Source organism: Stenella coeruleoalba (genome assembly GCF_951394435.1).
Source record: "Stenella coeruleoalba genome assembly, chromosome: 17".
NCBI classification, from domain to species: Eukaryota; Metazoa; Chordata; class Mammalia; order Artiodactyla; family Delphinidae; genus Stenella; species Stenella coeruleoalba.
Genome location: NC_137163.1, coordinates 55,818,035 through 55,839,652, shown reverse-complemented (window position 1 = coordinate 55,839,652; position 21,618 = coordinate 55,818,035).

Below are 21,618 nucleotides of genomic sequence, written 5' to 3'. Positions count from 1 at the left end.
CACTTTGAGTCTGTAAATTAATTTGGGAAGTATTGTCATCTTAACACAAACAAGTTTTCTGATCTATAAACATGGAGTATGTTTCCATTTATTTAAATAATTGTTCATTTTTCAAACAATTTTTGTAGTTTTTAGTGTACACGTTTTGTTCTTATTTTGTTAAATTCATACCAAAGTATTTTATTCTTTTGGATGCTGTTGTAAAGAACTCATTTATTTAATTTTATTTTAGAAATGTTCTTTGCTAATGTAGATAAATACAATTACATCTTGTATACTGCAATCTTGAAGAACTTGTTTATTCCAACAGTTTTTTCAATGGACTCTTTAGGATGTGTGTGTGTGTGTGTGTGTGCGTGTGTGTGTGTATGTATACACATATAGTGAGTCCCCTACATACGAATCTTCAAGTTGTGAACTTTCAAAGATGAGAATGTGTGTTCACATGTCCAATCACGTAAGTTAGTTCATATGTCTGGCATACATTGTCACGTATGTGCCTCCTCTACAAGTGGTTGTGCTTTTATGTAATTTACTGTACAGTACTGAATAGAGTACAGTGGTACAGTATCTTTATTTAAAGACCAGGATGTCTGGAAGCAAGCGTAAAAGCAGCAGTGATGTAGCTGGTACAGTACTATATAGCCAATTGTGTTATCTGGGCACCTATGCTAATTTTGTTGGACTTATGAACAAATTGGACTTATGAATCCACTCTCGGAATGGAATTCATTTTTATATAGGGGACTTACTATGTTTATATATATATATGTATATATATTTATGTATATTTATTCATATATACATATAATTTGAAAATAAAAGTAGCTTTACTCTTACCTGTCCAGTATGGATGCCATTTTCTTAATCTGCCTTGCTAGAAATTACAATGCCATGTTAAATAGAAGTGGTGAGTGCAGACATCTTTGTCTTGTTCCTGATCTTAAGGAAAAAGTATTCAATCTTTCACCATTAAGTATGATGTTAGCTGTGAGTTTCACATAGATGCCCTTTATCAAGTTGAAGGAATTCTCTTTTATTCTTAGTTTGTTGAGTGTTCTTATTATGAAAAAATGTTGGATTTTGTCAAAAGCTTTCTCTGCCTTGACATGATCATGTATTTTTCTCCCCCTTTATCCTGTTAATATTCATGATTTTATATTGAACTACCATTGCATTCCTGAGAAGTCCCAGTTGATCATAGTGTATAATAGAATTTTTACATGTTGCTAAGTTGAGTTTGTTAGTATTTTGTTGTGGACTTTTCCATCTGTATTCATAAGAGTTTACGGTTTGTTGTTATATTTTCCTGTGATTTTTTTTGTCTGAATTGGTATCAGGATAATATTGGTTTCATAGAATGAATTGAGAAGTACTCTCTTTATTGATTTTTTGGAAGAGTTTGAAAAGGATTGGTAGGAATTTTGTTTGGATTTTTGATAGAATTCACTAGTGAAGCTATCAGCATCTAGCTTCTCTGAGTCTGAGTTCTGAGCTTTCTCTTTCTGTACAGTTTTAAAATTATCAACTAGATTGCACCACTTATAGTAGTTATCTATTGCTGTCATAACTTATTACTATGAAGTTAGTGGCTTAAAACAAAATACATTTCTATCTCACAGTTCTGTAGGTTAAGAAGTTTGAGATAGGTCTGACTTGACTAAAATCAAGGCATGGGTACGGCTGTGTTTTTTTTCTGTACGCTCTAAGTGAGAATAAATTGCATTGCCTTTTCCAGCTTAGAGAATGCCCACATTTGCTCATGTTTCCCTTTCTCCATCTTTGAAACTAACCTTGGTCTATCAATTCCTTTTTACCTTGCATCCCTCTGACCTTGCCATGCTCACGTTTCCTCTCATTGACCTCAACTGGGAAAAGTCCTCTGCTTTTAAAGACTCATGTCCGGGGCTTCCCTGGTGGAGCAGTGGTTGAGAGTCCACCTGCCGATGCAGGGGACACGGGTTCGTGCCCCAGTCCGGGAAGATCCCACATGCCGCGGAGCGGCTGGGCCCATGAGCCATGGCTGCTCAGCAGCGGGAGAGGCCACAACAGTGAGAGGCCCTCGTACCACAAAAAAAAAAGAAAAAGTCATGTCCTTGGATTATTCAAGTTAATCTCCTATCTCAAAAGCCTTCATTTTAATAACAGTTGCAAAACTCCCTTTTCCATGTAAGATAACATAATAACAGATTCCAGAGATCATGATGTAGACATTCTGCCAACCACATTTTTAAATTTTATATGCATTTGATTTATGCAATTTCTTCTTAAGTTAGTCCAAAGGACAAAGGTGAAGAATTATGCTGTAATACTGTCTTTTAAAATTACCTTCATAATTTCCTTTGTTGGCACTCTTTTTTTTAAGCATCTTGATTCAAATTACTGTCTGGAACCCCCTCCTGGGGTTTGATTAATTTGCTACAGCACTCACAGAACTCAGAGAAACATTTCAGTTACTAGATTACTGGTTTATAAAAATCAGATGGAAGAGATGCATAGGACAAGGTATGGGGAATGGACACGGAGTTTCAATGCTCTCTGAGTGTGCCATTCTCCCTGAATTGCCATGTGTTCACCAAACTGGAAGCTCGTGGAACCCTCTCCTTTTGTGTTTTCATGGAGGCTTTACTATACATAAGGATGATTGATTAAATCATTGACCATTGGTGATTGAACTCAATCTCCAACCCCTCTCCCCTCTCCATAGGTCAGAGAGTAAGTGGAAGTTCCAACCCCCTAATCATATGGTTGGCTTCACTGGCAACCACCCTCTACCCTTAGGTCTTTCCAAAAGTCACCTCATTAACATAGCAAAATACACCTCTGTCACCCTCATCAGTTAGGAAATTCCATGGGTTTGAGGAGCTCTGTGCCAGAAATGGTGACGAAGACCAAATATATATTTCTATCATAAATCACAATATCACAAGATGTAAGGTTATGTGATACATCAAAATGGTTTCAACAATGTATCATTCTCATGACAACAATCAAAATTAATATTTGTCTTCTGCAATCCATTTGTTTACTCCCTTGACACACAACTTGATATTGCAAAGAAAGTCAAATTGTTAGAAACTATGTACAAAACAAAACACCAAACACAATATACCAAACATTCCAGGCATGTTATGAAATATCTCTGTCCATTATTGATCTGATACTATTTTATTAAGAAAGTTCATAATAATATGTTAGAAAAGACACTTGCTGGCAAAGGAGACCCAAGTCAGACCTTAACACTCCCTGGGTAAGTCATTTAAGTTTCAATCACATCCTCTGGAGGTATTATAGTACCTGCCCAGTCAAATTTGCAGGGTGGTTCTGAGGTTCAAATGAAATTCATGTGAAAAGATATTGAAAAGTCAAAAGTATTATACAAGTCATAGGTGATAGTCACTAACAGAATATATTCAGTGGAGTTATAAAATTTTCTGAGGAAAGCTGCAAACTAAATATAAACTGTATTAGAAGCCCAGGAAAGTATTCCCTTGTTCCTGAATGGATAAACTCTTGGCTTCTGGGTGATAATAAATAGAGTAAAGCTAACGTCTATTGAAGAACACTTCCAATAAAACAATTGCAGTCCTGAAAAGAGGAGCCAAAGGCAAAGCACTTAGGGCCAGAGGTATTACTGTGTTGCTCTGGAAATACAAGCAGTCCACAGTGGAGCAGGATTTTGGCAGGGGATAAGGAGGAGATTGTTTTGTGTGCAGATTCCTGCTGGATCTGTGACATTTCTGTTCATTACTGACCCACTTTGTAGCTTGGATGACTGCTGTGGCCAGAGAGTCTCTGGAAGAGAAAAAGGATATAGATGGGTCAAAGATCTTTGATGTATTAGAGTACAATAAATGGCAGCAGAAAATAAACCTTTGTCTGAGGGATGGGGGAGATATGGGGTCAGCACATGCCCTGACAAGCTCTTCCACTGCTTGAAAAATTTCACACTGGCATTTTCAGAAAGGCTGAGAGTTCTTTTCCTGGAGGAATAAAATATTTTCACACTAGTTCACCCAGAGGACAGTTAGATAATTAAGAGGGGTGATCCAAGTCAATAATACATAAATAATAATAACCATTAATTAGCAGTAGCTCAAAACTTCATGTATATTTTCATTTAATCATCACAAAAATTCAGACAGGTATTAAATCACCATTTTAATGCTGAGAGAGTTTACATACCTAGACTATGGTCACACAGCTAGTAATTGGTGGACTATAATTCCGAACTAGATGATTCTGTTCTAGATGTCATGTTCTTTGCCTACATCCTTGATTCCCAAACACCAATCCTTGGACAACTGTTTCTTAATGTTAAATTTTCACTGGTTTACTGAATATCTTTCAGGGGAATTCATGACTATATGCTTAATAAATCTTGGTGACAAAATTAAAAGTTGGATATTCTATGTCTGCTCTTCCCTACTGTATTGTAAATTCATGAAATTCAAACATCTCTACTCAATAATGACTATATAAGTAAATGAAAAAACAAATTTTAAATGCTTATTAAATTCCATGTCTGAAAAATATTAGATCTAGGGGCCAAATTATTCTTTCATATCCAAATGTTTAAGTCATTTATTCACTTAAATGTACTAAAACAATAAATACACTAACAACATATGAAGAGAGCTTAGCAATAAACGTCATTTAAAAATTATTGATATTTACAGCATTTGCTATTGAGGACAACTCTCACTAATTGTGAAGACTAGAACCCAGGTGCCACATGCAGACATCTTTTGAGGTAGCAAAATTTCCTGTCCTTTTTGTTTGAGCACACACAACATTTCCTAGGATTCTTTCCATGAATTCTTCTTTGTGTGCTTTCACTGGGGACTTCATCCAATTTGTGGCTGAAAATATTAAAGTGGTTGCTTAGAAACGCTAAATTTGGAAATTTATGAGTTTTTAAAAGGTTGCATTGAAGTGTAGGGGTAGCATATGGTGATCTGATATATTTTGTTCCCTAGCCAAGGAGAGGGGTAGCCTTCTGTGATCTTTCTAATTATTTCATGACACTTTAAGATGCCAAGCTGAATTTAGAAAACAGCAAGGCATCAGGGCTAAGGAGAAATAGAATTGTACTTTTTGTTTCCAATATTTATGACCAAAGCATTTGGTGTCCATTTTTTAAAAAAAAAAATAATTGGATTGGTTTTGGAAATCTAAAGGCAGAGGATAAATTTTATCTAAAGGATAGAGTTAAAGATTCATTATTCTGGCTGAAATAGAAAGGAAGTAAGAACGCTTGTTAATGTGGAAAGAAAACAGACAGCAATAAAATGAAGGTATTTCATAAGGAAGAGTTATGGTCTTACAAGTAAATCTTAATATATCAAAATCTATTTAATAACTATCTACTGGAAGAGAATTAAAAATTTTTTTTTCAACAACTCAAGAGGATTGTGGAAATTAGGAGACAGAATCAAGGAGACAAATATAAATAGCAAATTGAAAAATGATTAAGGAATTGAAACCCTCGTAATGCATAGCTGTTAACTTGTGTTATGATATCAACTTAGTCCTGGGGGAAACATCATGAAAAATTTGGGTAAATGAGCTAAATAATTCATATATTTTCTTATGCTAAAATATGTTTACCAAGAGCCAAGTGTCCCGGGAACCATGTCTTAACATGGGATACAGGGATAAAAATAAGAGAAAAACATGGACTTTGCCTTCATAGAACCTACAGTATTTGAGGCATAGACATATAAGCCAATGTGGAACCCCATATGGAAATTATAATGGTGTAATGATACAAAATTATGGGGCTTTGTGAACATAGAGGAACATTTAATATAGCCATGGAAAATTAGGAAGATTTCAGGGTAGGCTAATTACTGTAGCAATTCCAAAATATCAGTGGTTTAACACAGTGAGACTTTTCTTTCTTCAGACATTTCTATATATTTGATATATTTTGTGGAGCACCCTCAAGGGAAGCCATGAACTAGGAGTGAAAATAAGTTTGCTGACTGACTTGCCTGCTTATGATACAGCTAATTGGAGGAGATTTCATCTTAGCTGAGCCTTAAAGATGGGAACCTGGTATCCAGGTAAAGAACACTGGGCAAAGACATTCCAGAAAGAAGTACCATGATAAGACACAAATTTAAAAACTTATGGAAAAATTTAAAGACAAACTTTGTTGGACTGTAAATTGCAGGTCATGACTAATGAGAGATGAGGCTCTACTTCTGATGTTTTTTCTTCAGCTACACTTTTCAGTATATCCCACTGCCTACTTGACATTTTCCTCTGATGACTCAAGGGCATATAAAATGCAGCCTGTATAAAACAAACTCCAGGGTCTTCTAGCCTGGCCTTTGCCCTGGTTCCCCTTCAAACCTAGTTCTTCATCTTATCGCACAAATAAAAAAATAATTTGGAAATTATCCTCGACATCTCCTCTCTGTAATTCCAGAAAACTAATCTGTCACCAAATCTTACGTGCTAAATTCAAACTTTTTCTTGAACTTGTTCATTTCTCTCCATTTCCACTCTACCATTCTACTCCAAGCTAACATCATCTTTTGCCCTATCTATCGCAATAGGCCCCTAACTCATCTCCACTCTTGGCATCCATTTTTGCCTCTTTTCAGTATGTTATACACAGTGATCCATTGGAAACCAGGCCCATTACACCATGATAATCTGCATTTACTTGGTGCTCACACAGTACTAAGCATTATTTTACATATGTTTGCATTGATTGTCTCATTCATTCCCCATACAGTGATTTATAGTAAGGCCTATTCCTATTTCATTTTATAAATGAAGAAGCAGAATCTTGGAGGTTTTAGGTTGCTTACCCAAATTCACACAGCTGTTAGACAGAATAACTTTTTAAAATCTAAGTGGTTTGGTTCCTGAGCCTGTGTTTTAAATCACTATGCTAAAATTTCTCTCAGTGTAGACATGTAAAACATTTGTTTATTGATTGAATGAATAAATGAGAAAAAGCGGCAGATTGGCAAGTGCCACATATAATGGAGGGTCATGTTAACACATTTTATTTTGTTCATGTGGTGGAAAGGAACAGTTAAAATTTTTAAAAAAGCAATGACATAGATCTAGAGATTTGAAAGATGTCTTCATTACATGCATGGAAGATGGACTGGAAGAGGAAAAGATGCAAAGCAGGGAGTAATTTCATTAGAGTATAAAAGAAATTGGCAAGGGGAATATGGACAAAATCATATCAGAATAGGTTTGAGGTTGTTTCAAGCTATTGAGGGCATACTCCTTCTTTGCCCTCTTTGTAGTCTCATTTCCTTCCCCAATGCAACATTAATTGCATCTTTCAAAAACAAGTTCAGTGTATACTGACTTTAAAATGGTGAAATGAGACCTTATATAGAGAGTTCCCAATAAAGTTCTTCAAGAAAAGGAGATTCGTTTCTTCACCTTCCTCACATTCCATCCTAAAATGACTGGATATGGCAGAGAAATGAATTTAAAGTTACTCCAGTCTTGAGTTTAGAAGAATAAACACAGTTGCAAAAGTATTAAAAGATAAGAATAAAGTGTCCATGCTTGGAGAACTTTACTTTGGTGACTCTTGAAGGTAGAGAAAAGTCAATAAATGTGTTTTAATTTTACCCAAGTTTTGCTTATTCTGTTTAGTTCTGGTCAGAGCTAATGGTTTCAAATGATTCCAAATGGACTCTAAAATTTGGCTAAATATAACCATATATGCAAGTGGGAATAGAATCCATATGTCTGTCTGTCTCTTTCTCTCCCTACCTGCCACCACATCTCTCTCTGTCTCTCTCTCTCTGTACCAATAATTAAAATGAATCTCTTAAACAGAATCCATCTTGGGGCATTTTATTCTGATACATATGATATGACTCAAGGTATCAGAGTTAAATAACATGTGATGAAATATATTGGGCTAAATTTCTAGTTTCTATTTTAAATGCCATAAATCTATTCATGTAAATAGGGTTTGAGATAAAATAGGAAACCTAATATATAATAAGCATATTCTATGAATACATCAGAAAATGCAATCACATAAATGCTAAAGATACAGGTTCTTCAAAAAAAAGAAATTATTTTTTATAGTAGAGAATCTGGGGAGTAACACAGAAGAGGAGAATGGCAAATATGAAAGGAAATTTCTTCTATGTTCCTGTCTCTGTGAATGCATATTTTTTGTGTAGGGAGAACATTAGCTGAATAATCTACAATTATTCCATTAACATCAGAGGAAAAAAATGAAAAGAAAACTTGCATGCACTGTTACAATTCTTTCTCTGTATTTTGTGTCGACTTTTGATACTTTTAGTTTTCTCTCTAGCATAGCTAATTTACCTACTACTAATAACATATCCATAAATTCCCATAATCTAAATATTTTCATAATGATCCCAACATGAATGTGATTAAGAATAAATATAGATAAAATGAAAGAATCACGATAATTTCTTATGTGGTAAAATAAGGGAAGATAAATTAATGTTTTGACCTTTGACATTGAATAATACTCATAATAATTCGGAGGGTGGAAGTGGGTGAAATGGGTGAAGGGGGTCAAAAGGTACAAACTTACAGTTATAAAATAAATATATCATAGGGATATAATGTATAGCATGGTGGCTATAGTCAGTAATACTACATTTTATATCTGATAGCTGCTAAGAGAATAGATCTTAAAAGTTCTCATCACACGAAAACACATTTTGTAACTACGTATCATGATAGGTGTTAATTAGACTTATGGTGGTGATCATTTCACAATACATACAAATATTGAATCATTATGTTGTACACTTGAAACTAATATAATGCTAAATGTCAATATATCTTAATAAAAAATAATAAAATAAAACATTATGGTCCACAGAGAAAAGTTAATTGGAATTGTCAAGAAATTTAAATTATTATTAATAAAATGTAACTTTGAAAAAGATTGAAGATTTTATATAGAAAAGACTCTCTTGGAAATAATGCTTTTTCTTCCTGAAACATATCATGACATGCTCTTCTGAGAGACAGATATGGTTGAAAAAACTATTTAGAGTATGTGGTATATTTACTAAAATTATTTTGGTTATTTTAATTATTAATATCCAGTCAACATACTTTAAAAATTGATTTATCATACAAGGAGATGTATTTTCAGAAAGAATTTCAGTTTGAAAATAATTTTTGATTTAGAATCGTTTTACAGGATATTCAATAAATAATATTTCAAAATTATGTAATTTTAATTATTTTCAGCATTCTCTGTCACCTGTATAATTACATGGTTTGGACATTAAATTACACTCTCACAATTACCGTAGATGCTTCAGATGGTTCTCCTTCCTCCAGGGCAAACTCTCTGCTGCCTCTTTCTGCTTCTACCTGGTCTACTATTACTCCCAGTATGGAAACAGCCCAGGGGTAACAAGGCCAGAGAACTACAGCCTCTTTCTTGAACTATGATATCAGAGTTGGGCCCTGTGGGACTGCAGATTTTCATAATGACTTTAGACATCCCCCCACCCAAATTATCAAAATTTCCGGGAAAATATTTGATGCCTCAGGATCAGGGAATTACGCAATGGGGGAAAGACTAAATCCTGAAGACTCACACTAGGTAAAGGTTTATACTCAACATTGTGACTTTGATCTGTGACCATCAAATGATCTTTTTACCTAATATATGAAAAAAGACTTAAATATCCAGGAAAACAGTGATATAGGGGGAATCCTTGAGAACACACCCACCTTTCCAATCAGCTAATGGAATATGTCTCCATTATTACAAAAAAAAATACTTCTATACTTAAATCTGGCAAACAGACAGGACAGACAGATGGACAGAGAAAAATATACACACACAAAATGTGTCTTCTTTTATACTGAATATAAGTGAGAAAATCCTAAATGGTATATAAGTAAAGTAAATAACGGCTAAAAGTAATCAGCCATCTCAACCAAGCAGAGTTTATCCTAGGAAAATTCAAATATAACTCATTCATCTAAAATATAATGAATATATACACATACACACACACACACACATATATATATATATATATATATATCACATTAAGAGATACAAATGCTTATTGTATCATCATTTAAGAAGATATCCCAAATATACACTCAGTTCTGATGATTTAAAAATAAAAACTCTTCGAAAAACAGCAATAGGATATTTAAATAATAGATATTTAACCAAAAATCTATATTTTACTTAATAGTGAATCACTAGAATCATTTGGAGTCTGGAAACAAGCTACTTGATTATTATTCTTTAATACTTTTAAAATAAAATCTAAGTAAAATACAGCATAAACTTGAAAGAAGAGGAGATTGAGTTATTGTATAGAAGCAATTGCAGGTGGAGATATTATAAATAGAAAATATAAGGAAATAAATTAAGTAATTCCTATAATTACTAGACAACTTACATGAATTAATAATGTAAATAACAAATGTGCATAAAGAAAAAATAGCTTATTCATATGAAATTATGTTAAACCTCATTAAAACCTGCAAAAATAATAATAAGCAATCCATTTCTTATTTGACAGATAAGAATGGATAATAGAATAAATATAAATAAGAAAAAACTGTGCAACAGATATTTGATTTTATGTTGGCGAAGTAAAGCAAGGATAGTGTGAACATCTGATCTGTGTAAAAATTTTCAGTGTCCAATCATCTCATCCTGATGGTTTGGGCATAACTCACATTTAATTCCCTTCAAAATTGTATTCTAGGAACAGACAATTCAACTATGTCAGATTGAAAGCTCTGTCTTTGCCAGATAGGCTGGACTTGCACAATGCCTGAATCAAAAGGACACTGGCTTAAATATTTATCTCCAAAAGGCAAGCATGGTTAATACATGACTGCAATCTTTACAGACAAGTAAGAAATTCTTTTATGTTAAAAATGCATTTATTTGGGCTTCCCTGGTGGCACGGTGGTTGCGAGTCCGCCTGCCGATGCAGGGGACGCGGGTTCGTGCCCCGGTCTGGGAGGATCCTACATGCTGCGGAGTGGCTGGGCCCGTGGGCCATGGCTGCTGGGCCTGCGCCTCCGGAGCCTGTGCTCTGCAACGGGAGAGGCCGCGCAGTGAGAGGCCCGCGTACCGCAAAAAAAAAAAAAAAAAAAAAAAATGCATTTATTCAACAAATATGTCTTGAGTCCTTCCTCTGTGCCAAGCTCTGGAGATTCATGATGAGTTAGAAACAGTCCTTGCTTCAGGGGTCTCATGGCATTTCTGCATAGAAAGAAATCTAATAAACTAAGTTTAAAATGGAAGACTTCAAGCTTTTCTTATGAATCTAAATAAACCCTTATTCAAGTATAGTTATTACTCTTTCTGGTGGGATTTAGTTATAATATATAGGTGGTGAATTCAATAGAAGGATATTAATAATAGGCCTGCTCTTTAAGCGACTGTGCCCTGCAAAAGTTGTTGGCATCTATTCTCAAAAAGGGTAATTTGTATATAAAATTGAATTAGATTAAGAGAGACATGAATACTTTAAGTCATAGATAATTTAGGCTATATGTATATTCATTAATAATTATTTTGATATGAAATGAATCTGTCTTGCCTCTGAATATCACTATTACTGTATAGGAGTATCATGTGATAAAGTAACATGCTTGTGTGTGGGGAAAAATGCAGCATCTGTGTTCTGGCAGGAGATTGAAGGTTGCAATAAAGGAATAGTTGTCATACAAAAGGTTACGTTCTAGTGTCTTTTCTTTCTAATGCTGGGTGTTATTTTTTGAGACATGCAGCTTTAGCTCTACTTCAGACATTTAACTTTATAATGATATTTGTTATGCACTGATAAAAAAGTGAAAAAATCTATCTGAAAGCTTTATAGGCTGACATATATCATCATTCAACATTAATACATGTATATGTTCAGTTGAATATATCTAAGATGCACATTTGGAAGTGATATAAAAAGAAATAAGATTGCATATATGATTTTGAATACCTTTGTGTTAAAATTTTCCTGAATTTCAAGCTAATTACTCTTTATGAAGGTATATAGAATGTGGAAAAATTTATGGTAATCCATAAGCTTGATGGATATGAAATATTGAAAACATTTATGAGGGGGTGTGCATTGAAAAACCTCTATTTCTAACTTGATACTCCTTACTAGTGGAATCTTCTAATGATTTTGTAGAATAACTCTTCCTCATTCATTCAACCTACTTAATGCCCTTAAATATAGTTTTTATTGGGGGTAAATGTTTGATTTTTTTCTCTTTAATAATCAATTTTCAAATTTCAGGGTAGTGAATAAGTACATTTTTAACCAAATATTATATTCAAAGTATTTTGTTTCATTTCTCCATTTCCTTCTCTAATCAGTCCACTGGTCAATATTAGCCAGACTTTATGTGACTATGATGTGATGGGATATGAAGTACAAAGTACCAGCCATGAAATCTTTCCTTCCCCCTACCCACAAAAAAAATTGAACTTGAATTTGTATAAGCCTTTACTGCTCATCAACAGAATATATGAGGTCTAAAGGCAAAGAGGTGAGTCTGCTCTAATTGAAAGAATTTAGGAGCTAGAACAATAAAATTCAGTGAGTAGACTTTGTTTACATACTGATTTGGGTAATCCAACTGTATAATGACTTTTTCGATGATAGGAGAAATTTGAAAATAGACTGAACATTAAATAATAATAAGCAATTATGTTTATTTTTATTTATTTATTTATTTATTTTGCGGTACGCGGGCCTCTCACTGTTGTGGCCTCTCCCGTTGTGGAGCACAGGCTCCGGACGCACAGTCTCAGCGGCCATGGCGCACGGGCCCAGCCACTCCACGGCATGTGGGATCTTCCCGGACCGGGGCACGAACCCGTGTTCCCTGCATCGGCAGGTGGACTCTCAACCACTGTGCCACCAGGGAAGCCTTATTTTTAATTTTGTTAGGTGTGAAAATGTCATTATGGTTATGAATAAAAGGTCTCCATTTATTTCTATTTAGGTATTATCAGAAACATTTAGAGCAGAAATGACAAAAAAATGACACGATGTCTAGAATTTGTTTTAATATATACCAGCAGACAAATATAAAAGAGAAATGGGAGAACAGATGGAACCATTATAGGAAAATGCCAATTGGTGTTGAAGCTTGATGTTGATTTTTTCATATTTTTATACGTTTGAAAAAGTTTATATTGAAATTTAAAGAAAATAACATTAAAATAAAAAACTAACAATATTAGAGCTGCATAATCATCCATTAATATATCTACTATGCAATCATGTAAATGTTGTTGGTGATAGATATACCAAATTGAGAAAGAATATGATAGAGAATGAATAGCAAAACTTTCGAGTGAAACAGATTTGGATGTGATTGCTTGCTTTTATCTTTGCCTACCCGGAGTCATTGAGTACGTTCCTTAGCCTCTCGGGGTTATTATTTCCCCTTATATAAAACAAATATAATGTTTTCTGCATGTCTAAAATAGGATAGTCTCTGAAAACGACTAATAAAATGGGTGGTGAAATGTATACTAAACTCTACAAATGTTTCCCATAGTAATTGTTTCCCATAGTTGTTGATGATGATTATAATGATGATAATGTTGAGATTGTTATCTTTCTCTTTTCAGAAATCTCATTTGGTCTTGCTTTAAAAATCTGGGTTAAATGAATTTAACATTTGATCTTAACTCTATGGCATTCATATCTCCAGAAAAGAAATCATTTCACACACCTTTCCATAAGAGATAAAGGTTCCAAACAGTCCTTTTTTCAACACATGTTTAATAAGCATCAACTATATACAGGCAGATCCCTACTCTAAGAGTTGGGAATAAAGCACTAAACAAGATAAACAATGCCTCTGTAGTCAAATGATTAATATGCTAGTAGGAATATTGCACTAGGATTGAAAACATATAAATTCAATCATTTGAAGTATTGAAATACATGAAATTCAATAGATTTCAATTAAAGTGTACTAATTTTAGTTATAATCTATGGAGAAGCATTGGGGGGGAAAATTTGAGTATGATCAAATTCATACCAAAATCAATATTCACAACAAAAATGAGAGATTCACCATATTTTTCTAAATACCATAATTAACAAAACCCATTTTTTTGGTTTATTTACTTTACATTTTCTTATTACATGTTCTATTATTCATTTTCTATGTGTGCCATAAATAAATACAGCAAAATATTTACAAAATATGGCAAATTTTAGTTAATTGGTAAAAGTGTACCACTTTATTTTCATTATTTACCTTCTAATCTTACCTATAATTTTCTTACAAATATTTCTCTGTGTGTTCAAAACTTAAAATACATGGAATAATTTTGAAGATATGTGTAATTTTAAGTTTGTGCATCATTTTCAAATTTCTGCAACAAAATTGCTAAATTTTTTCAGCCCAGTTTATGAGACAGCATTTCTTTAGTAACAGAGCAAGCAATTATTTAAAATCTGATCTGTGGTAAGTTTATTAAATTTTAAATGTAATCTACTGTAGAATGTGACTTTATTTTTCTTCTTTTAAGTAATTTCTCCTTAACCCACCCCAATTTTTAGGAAACCATGAGATTTTCTGTTTTAAAAGAGTCACATATTTTTTAAAATATAAGCCTGAAAGAAAAATATTAAAAAAACCCTCTACCCTCTCATAAATATTTATTTTCAATTTACTCACATTATGATCCTGACTACTAGAATATTATGAGCCCAATTGATTTGTCTCTCTTATATTAACTTTTATAAGTACAATTGTTACTGTAGGTCTGTATCATTGTAGGCAACTATTTATTTTTAAATTTTAAATAAATGTCATGATGATCTCTGTGACATTAGAAATCAAGGATTTTTCTGTCTTTGATGACTTCCAGGAGTCTTTTCCACAGATATTAGTAAGAGCTTTAGCCATCTGAGCAGGTAACCCTAACTTATTTTATCTGCCAGAAACAATTTGGATCCAATTTTTCTTTAATGAACTAGTGAGTTTTGCATTATTGAACTTGTCTCATGACTAAAATTTTAAAACAAAGGCTATAAATCTCTGCATCTGTCTACAGGTTCATGTGTGTCTACATATGTACATTGCTCCTGGGGGCCTTCAGGGGTTTCCTTTCATTCCCTCTTCTGACAACAGAACTTTTAAAAGATAAACTGAGGAATATCAAAAATTTTAAGAGTTCAACTGAGCAAAAGTTTATTCGAATCAGCCTGCACCAAACCAGAAGTTAGGAGCACATTGCTTTAGTGTGGGCTTTCAAGAATGAAGAGATTATTATGAAATATACAGAATATTTGTCTTTCTCTTTCTGATTTACTTTAATTTGTATGATAATCTCTAGGCGAGGGATAAATTAGGAGTATGGGATTAACAGATACACACTACTATATATAAGTTGGACAAACAAAAAGAATTTTCCGTAGAGCACAGGGAACTATATTTAATATTTTGTAATAACTTATAATGGAAAAGAACCTAGAAAAGAATATATATATATATATATATATATATATATATATATATAACTGGGTCACTTTACTGTACACCTGAAACTAACACAATATTGTAAATCAACTATACTTTAATAAAATTACAAAAAAGTAGGTAGAATAATTAATTCTTAAAATATTCATTAGATGACAGGGGCCAGCATTAAGCCTGGGGCTGAAGATTTAAAGGTGAATAAGGAATTCTTTGCCTTATACAGTTTACAGTCCAGTAGAGATTGTAAGACTCAAAGTGGGAGGTCACATGTGAATTAGGGGAAAATCATAGACCCGAAATCTTGCCCCATCTCTGAGGTTGTACAGCATGTGGTGCAGCTTCATGTATAAAGCTTTCTTGTGATTAGTTCACAAAATAGTTAAGCCCTTGTCCTTTCTGAAGGTTGAAACTGTTCTGGATTCATGCACCCAAGTCCATTTCACTCTTTGCTTGAATTATTGTAGGAAGACCTCTTTCTTTCTAAACCATTTTACACTCCCAGGAAGGTATTAAAAGCCCTGCTGATGCTGGGGAGCCACAAACTCAGAGAAAAAGTAAAATGATATTTTAGTTATTGAGCACTGAATCTCTTATGAGATTTGCATAAACCTTACGGCACAGATCAAAGCGAGAGAGAGGCATGGACATATGTTAGTTTGGACTAACAAACGTAAGGTAGATAGCTAGTGGGAAGCAGCCGCATGGCACAGGTATATCAGCTCGGTGCTTTGTGACCGCCTGGAGGGGTGGGATAGGGAGGGTGGGAGGGAGGGAGACGCAAGAGGGAAGAGATATGGGAACATATGTATATATATAACTGATTCATTTTGTTGTAAAGCAGAAACTAACACACCATTATAAAGCAATTACACTCCAATAAAGATGTTAAAAAATTAAAAAAAAAAAAAAAAAAGCAGATCAAATTCTCACCAGACTTTGCAAGGCTCACAATGAGCCACATGCCTGAATTAGCACTGACCGTTTTTCCTCTCTGCATGTGCCCAGTGGACTGTGGTTGAGCTGGGTTAAGGACACATTTATTTGTTTGTTTCTTTTTAAAAAATAGTTGTGTTTATACATAATATCTTGTAACTCTTAATCCCCTATGCCCCTCTCCCTACTGGTAACCACTAGTTTGTTCTCTATATCTGTTGAATCTGTTTCTTTTTTGTTATATTCACTAGTTTGTTGTATTTTTTAGATTTCACATATAAGTGATATTCTATTGTATTTGTCTTTCTCTGTCTGACTTTTTTTCACCTAGTATAATACCTTCCGAGTCTATCCATGTTGTTGTAAATGGAAAAATTTTCTTCTTTTTATGGCTGAGTAGTATTCCATTTGTGTGTGTGTGTATATATGTTTGTGCATATATATATATAAATATATATATATATTTATATAGTCACATCTTCTTTACCCATTCATCTGTTGATGGAGACTTAAGTTGCTTCCACATCTTGGCAATTGTAAATAATACTGCTATGAACATTGGTATGCATGTATCTTTTTTTTCTTTGTTTTTTTATAATTAACTTTTATTGAAGTACAGTTGATAGGAACATTGTGTTAGTTTCTGCTGTACAGCAAATTGAATCAGTTATACATTATATATATCAAATCTTATTTTAGCTTCTTTTCCAGTATAGGTCATTACAGAGTATTGAATAGAGTTCCCTTTTCTACACAGTAGGTGCTTATTAGTTATCTTTTTTATGTATAGTAGTGTGTATATGTCAATCCCAATCTCCCAATTTATCCTTCCTCCCTTACCCTCTGAGAGCCATAAGTTTGTTTTCTACATCTGGAACTCTATTTCTGTTTTGTAGATAAGTTCATTTGTACCCAATAGAGCCAATATTTTATAATAACTATAAATGAAATTAATCTTTAAAATTGTGAAATCACTATATTGCACACCTATAGTTTGTATAATATTGTACATCAACTATATGTCAATAAAAAATATTTTTTAAAAAAAGAACATCAGTTGCTTCCTGGAGATGGGAGCAGGGATTGACTGAAAAGGCACAAGAGGGAAATTTCAGGAGTTGTAGAGGCTTAGGTTGTATTCATTTGCCAAAACTCATTATATGTTACAATTAATATTTCTGTATTCCATTGTACATAAATTTTACCTAAAAAACAAAAAGAACTGTGAACAAATAGTAAAATTTAAGTTATTGACATGCATACTGAAATGTTTAGGTATAAAATGCACTGATGTCCACAACTCATTTTGAAATCCATCAAAATGTGAGATGGATTGGTAGATGGATAGAAGGATGGATAGGAATGTGATAAAGCAAATATAGTTAAATGTAAATTATAGAATCTAGGTGATGGGTATATGGATGCTTACTGTGCAATTCTTTTAACTTTTCTATATGTTTGAAATTTTTCATAATAAGATGTTGGGTAAAAAACGATTCCAAGATAAAAAATAAAATTGGTGTGTTTTCTAAAATCATGAAAATGTTCAAATAGATGTACATAACATTCTAAAAAATCTGCATATGCAATTAGAAAATTTTTCTGTACAGATATATACATTAACTCTTCCAATATTTGCCTTCAAAATAACTATATGAAAGAAAAGACTAGGTAAAATGTAGTTAAGAACTTCTACTACCACTCAAATCAAATGATGAAATGACCAAGAAATTAAGAATTGATCTGGATAACTGTCTTTCATTATTTCAATCCATAAACCACATCCAGGGAACTAAAGGCTCTCCACTAAACACGCTCCCACTTGTGACCCCATTAATCACACTGTGTGAACAGAGATCTTTCCAAGAAATCAGTGGATAAAGTCATCCTAATTTAGCTGAGAAACTGAATGCGTGATTTTTTTTTAAGTATTAAAAGTAAATTAGAGTTAAACTGAAATAAAGTCACTACAATTTATGCAAACAGTATCTGTAATAAAGTGTCAACTTTAGAATGGCCAAGAGGAACTTGCAGATGAAATGAGCACTGGACCACACTTTGACAAAGACTCATAAATACTCAGGTATGTAAATGAACTTAGCTCCTACTTTTAATTAGACATTCCTATAAAACTCAGAAAGAATAAAATACATTCCATCAACATGAAAATTTTTTAAAAAATCAGATACAAGTTTCCTTTAAATATGTAACTGTAGAAATACTCAAATTAAAAACTTTATACTTTAATTGAATGCTCCCATTTGCAGATTATTTACAAAAAATATGTTCACGAATATAAAGAAAAACATGAACTGATAAAAATATCAAACATTGCTTAGCAAATAAGAAGAATGGTTTCTTCATGTTATTAACCTACTAATTAGCAGTACAATTAAATTATTTTTCTGACTAAATGGGTTTCAGTTTTTTTCTATTTAACATGAAGGCAATAATGAGTTAAAGTGTGCAAATTACTTGGAGTTCTCAGAAGAAAAGTGCAAAGTGAATATAATCATGAGAATAATCATTAACATTTTAATATTGTATAGTGTCTTGCTGTAAGCTGATCCTTAGTTATTGATTTGATATACAATATTCTCAGATGATTTTTTTTTAAATCAAATAACTTGGTCTGGTGATCTTCATTACAATTGAAGCTGGGTCATAAAATTTAGCTTACACTGTACTCAAATGCACAGAGGAAATTTTATTTATTTTGTGTTTAAGCTAATTTGAATTTCCTCATGGGAGGAAATATAAATAAAGGCCCAATCCATTTTAACTCTTTCCAGTGCAATATTATACTCTGTTCCATGTACTGAGCAAGCTTTCCTCTTGCTTTTTTCTCCCCTCCTACGATAGCACACAGGTGCACAGGTGTATGAGCAAATGGAAGTGTCTTATATGACTGTGACATCAGAGGGAACAGCTAATCCTAGATCCACGTGGCGTCCTTGTGGTGCTCTTTGATAGGTGGGCTTCTCCCTTGTCTGCCAATTGCTAGGGACCTCTTGGGGACAAAGCTTGGGAGGGAAGATTAGGGACACACACATCATTCTCTTGTTCTTCCCCATTGTTCTTCTTACGAACTTGCAGGCTACAAAAAGCAGTCTCTTCTTTTACTTTTTTTATACTCTCTCTCTTGTACTGTCTATCAGTAAGGCCTCTGCCTTCTAGGTTATAGGTAGAAGAGGTAGCGGCCCTTCTAGAGGAGATCTCTTAACACTAAGAGCTGGAAAGATCAGTCTTGGGCTTTCATGTGTGAAAGAAGGCGAGGTGGCCACTTGGATATTTGAGGGAAAAAATCTTAATACAGTCGGCTGATCTCCAGGACTATTATAGTCTCACTGAGTAACTCTATCTGCCTCCCAGAAATTGTATATTTATTTATTCTTTTTCTTTTTCCCTGTAAGAAATTCTGTTCCCCCTCCAGACAGAAGATGTCTCAGGCCAACCAAGTGAAAGTCAAGTACACAGTAAAGTAAAAGAAAAAGCACGTTAATGTTTTTCTAATTAACTCTTGGTATCACACAATCTTTAATGTGTTTTTAAAACTTGGTTAATTGTGAGGTTTTCTGTTTTGGAAATGTCATGAAATGCATACAATGGTTCCCCCTAATCTGTGCTAGATACGTTCCAAGGCTTGCAGTGGATGACTAAAACCATAGACAGTATTAAACCCTACATATACTGTGTCTTTTCCTATACATACACACCTATGATAAAGTTTAATTTATAAACTAGACACTGTAAGAGATTAACAATAATAACGAATAATGAAATAGAACAATTATAACAATATACGGTAATAAAAGTTATGGGAATGTCGTCTCTCTTTTCTTTCTTGAAATATCTTATTGTACAAATGTAATGTCATCGTAACTAATTTTTTCATCCTAAGCACTTGCACATATGGCTGTAACTTTTTCAGTTTGAGGTGCAACAGCAAAACTAGCATAGATGTCTTTTTTCTTCTTTACAATTTCATGGATAGGAGATTCATTCTTAACCGTAGATGTTAGCAACCTCAGCATGTGGCTTTTTCTTTCTTTATTAGGTTGAGAACTTTTGAATTTTCACTTAAAGAAAGCACTTTACCACTTCTTTTTGGCATATCCGAATTGCCAGTGTCACTGCTTTTATGCTTTGGGACCTTTATTAAATAAAATAAGGGTTACTTGAACACAAGCCCTGCAATACCGAGAGAGCTGATCTGATAACTGAAACAGCTCTTAAGTGACTACATGGTGGGGTACGCTGGAAAAAGGGATAATTAATGTCCCTGGTGGGACAGAGTGGGACTACAAGAGATTTCATCATGCTACTCAGAATGGCATGCAGTTTAAACTGTATAGATTGTTTATTTCTGGAATTTTCCGTTTAATATTTTCAGACCTCAGTTGACCAAGGGTAACTGAAACCTCAGAAAGAAAAACTACAGATAAAGGGAGAGGGGAACTGCTATATTTGCTTCAAGCTATAATGCAAAAATGCATGTACCCATTTCTCTGTGCAACTCATGTTTCTGAAAATCATACCGTGATCTTCCTTTTATTCTATTGATCTCTAACACCTACCTGTTTGCTTCATTATTTATTATGGAAGATAAGATTCAATTTTAATAATTTTGATGAAACATTTTTTAATCAGTCTCATTACAACCTATTTTCACAGTTTACACAGAGAGATAATATTTGCATATCAGGTGAATTTCTGTAAAATTCATTCCTATTAAAAAAAAAAAATCCTGATGTGACTTGCTCTGGTTTGACCTTTGCACAATGTCCTTCAACTTCATTCACTCCATCTCATTTGTTCTCAAAAACTTTTTATTTTAAAAACTTCTTTTTGTGATAATAAAAATACTTTCTAGTAAAACAGATAAATGTTTCCTATCTGAATGTCTATTTTATGATTCTGCCCAATAATACTCATTCTGTTGTCTCTATTGTTCCAAATCCCATGATTCAGCTTCTCATTTTCTTCTCTTTTTGAGTTATTTGGTCCCTTATTCATTTTTTTGTTTATAAACCTTCCTAAGGTTTTTGTACTTTATTAAGTATTTAGTCTGTTATGTCTCATGTAAATTTATTTCTAACTCCCCTACACTTTTATCATGTGGTTCTATTTGACATTGAGGGTGTTGATGTACAATTTGTAATTCTTCATAGTTATGATGTATGTTTTTATGTCTGA